This window comes from Bombus flavifrons, unplaced genomic scaffold (assembly GCF_040668555.2).
Source record: "Bombus flavifrons isolate JBK064 unplaced genomic scaffold, iyBomFlav1_principal scaffold0024, whole genome shotgun sequence".
In the NCBI taxonomy this organism is placed as follows: Eukaryota; Metazoa; Arthropoda; class Insecta; order Hymenoptera; family Apidae; genus Bombus; species Bombus flavifrons.
Genome location: NW_027184769.1, coordinates 380,001 through 382,500, shown reverse-complemented (window position 1 = coordinate 382,500; position 2,500 = coordinate 380,001). Strand labels below are relative to the sequence as shown.

The 2,500-nt window shown below is 49.4% G+C and overlaps 1 non-coding gene across 1 annotated transcript; it reads left to right on the top strand.

Annotated features, from left to right (window-relative positions):
• Positions 1–1,962: 1,962 nt before the first annotated feature.
• On the top strand, positions 1,963–2,117 carry LOC138189297 (5.8S ribosomal RNA). The gene has a single exon (XR_011175991.1). It is a non-coding gene; the product is annotated as a 5.8S ribosomal RNA (ribosomal RNA).
• The last annotated feature ends 383 nt before the right edge of the window (positions 2,118–2,500 follow it).

Genomic DNA, 2,500 nt, shown 5'->3' with positions numbered 1-2,500 from the left:
CGGTAAGGAGCCGTACTCCTCCTATACCGACGAATCAAAGTATATACGACGTATCAACAAGCTATGTACTTTAACAAACGCAAAGATCGCCACGGAGCTTGGCAACCTCCGTTGGCAAAAATATGAAACAACCGTAAGGAGGAGACGACCCTCCAGCTACGGAATTATACGAAGAGAAGGTGGCACTCTCTCTCGATCATCGGGATGAAGAGATATAATATATATATATATAAGAATTCGAGGCGCCTGCGTGAGGTCGTACACAGAAAGACCCGCCGTCTCCGAATAATATATATGAAATTCTAATAACTATAAAAGGGAACGCCAGCCTTGTAACACAAATATATCAAACTAAAAAATTACGACGGAAACCACTTACGTGCAAAGAGAAATGCAGTCGTGGCGCCTGCGCGAGGCCGTACACAGAAAGACCCGCCGTCACGATCTCGTATTTCGTATTTGCATCGTGGAAACCGCTGTACGAAATAAGAAAATCTCTAAAGTGCCTCGTGTCGGAGAGATCGTGCTCTTCGCCTATTCTCTTCTATGTTTCGTAGTCTGTGTTGCGTTTGCTCTCCTCCTAGCAACGGGACATATCGAAGACTCCTCTTTGGGATCGAACGAAGCTCAACGAGTCGACGAGAGCGAAAGAACGTGTAGCGAGTCGCGCAGAGCGAAAGGATACCGATATCGTCTTCGAAGATTCTCTTCGAAGAACCATGGATACCTTCTGCGTCGACTTCCTCTCGTCTCTTTCTTCAAAACTCTCGCGCGTTCTCGAAACGTGCTTCCTACCCATAGGGCGTGTGCTCTTCGTATGTCGTTTTGTTCGAAATAACGAAACCACTTGTAACATATACTCGTGGATCGGGTAACCTAGAACGAAGACGCATTGCGTGGATGTTTGGCCCGCTATGCGACGATGACGATTCGTAACTAGTCTAGCCGAAGTTCGTTCAGAGGGGACCGGCCGTGTCTCTATCCTCGTTGTCGTGAGTCGGACACCCGTGCCGTCGCTAGAGTTTTTTCAAACTCTGCTTCTGGATATTGGGACGAAAGACCGCGCGAGGACGATGGCTGCGAGTCCCATCGAATTTTTATTTTGTACGCTACCTGAACGAGACTAAAGCTTTACATCTAGTTTGTCGTCTATCGTCGCATATATCCCGTTCGGAGGGGACCGGCCGTGTCTCTATCCTCGTTGTCGTGAGTCGGACACCCGTGCCGTCGCTAGAGTTTTTCAAACTCTGCTTCTGGATGTTGGGACGAAAGACCGCGCGAGGACGATGGCTATGGCTGCGAGTCCCATCGAATTTTTGTTTTACAAACACCCACCTGAACGGAGATGTGTTCTCTCTTTCGTCGATTTTTCACGCTTTCAGTCGTCGCGTGGTCGCCATCCGTTCGGAGGGGATCGCCGGCTTCGAAGCCTCGATGTCGTGAGTCGGACACCCGTACCGTCGCTAGAGTTTTTCAAACTCTGCTTCTGGATATTGGGAAGAAAGACCGCTCGAGGCGGACGGCCGCGCGAATCCCATCGAATCTTTACATCGCCCGAACGATGGAGATGCACGCGCGCTGTTTCTTGAATAAATTTGACGAGGGAGTGGAATTACGCATTACATACATAACATGGGCTAGCCACCGTGCTTACTCGTTCGCGAGATCGTGTGCTGTACAGAGGATTCAGAATCGGGTGTGTATATCCCCGTCGTTTCCTGACGAACGGAGCTTCGATCTCGATGGTTGTTATATATCATAATGTACTTTACGCCCGGCCGACGGACGCGCGAATCTTCGCGCGTTCGTCGGTTTTTTTTTTCGAACATTTTCGTGTCGTCAATCCTATGGCGACTTCTGCGCGTCCGATTCCCGTTGGTCGAACGTGTCGGAACTCGGCTTCGCTCGAACCGAGAATTAAGAGTACAAAGAGTATAAAAATGTTGTAAATATATAAAAGATTACCCTGAACGGTGGATCACTTGGCTCGTGGGTCGATGAAGAACGCAGCTAATTGCGCGTCAACGTGTGAACTGCAGGACACATGAACATCGACATTTCGAACGCACATTGCGGTCCACGGATACAATTCCTGGACCACGCCTGGCTGAGGGTTGCTCACGTAAACCTAAGACTGCTTGCGTTGCGTATCGTTACTCTCTATCTGTCTCTCTCTGTCCCTTCTTGCCTTAACCACCCGCCGTCGTTCTTCTTAAAATAAAAGAGAACGTTTCAGAGTCGGAGAAAGGGGAAAGCGCACGAAGAAGGATACGAATAAGAGCGGACGAGAGGACGTACGCGACGTACGAGCGATTGTTGGACGCTCGTCGGCGTTCGTCGCGGTCGTGCCGAGACCGTGCAACTCGTACGCATGCTCGATATATAAATCTATCGTGTTCACGAGAGACTACGAAACACTACCTCTGTCTCTCTCTGTCCCTTCTTGCCTCGACAACAACCCGCCGTCGTTCTTCTTAAAAATATAATAAGAGAACGTTTC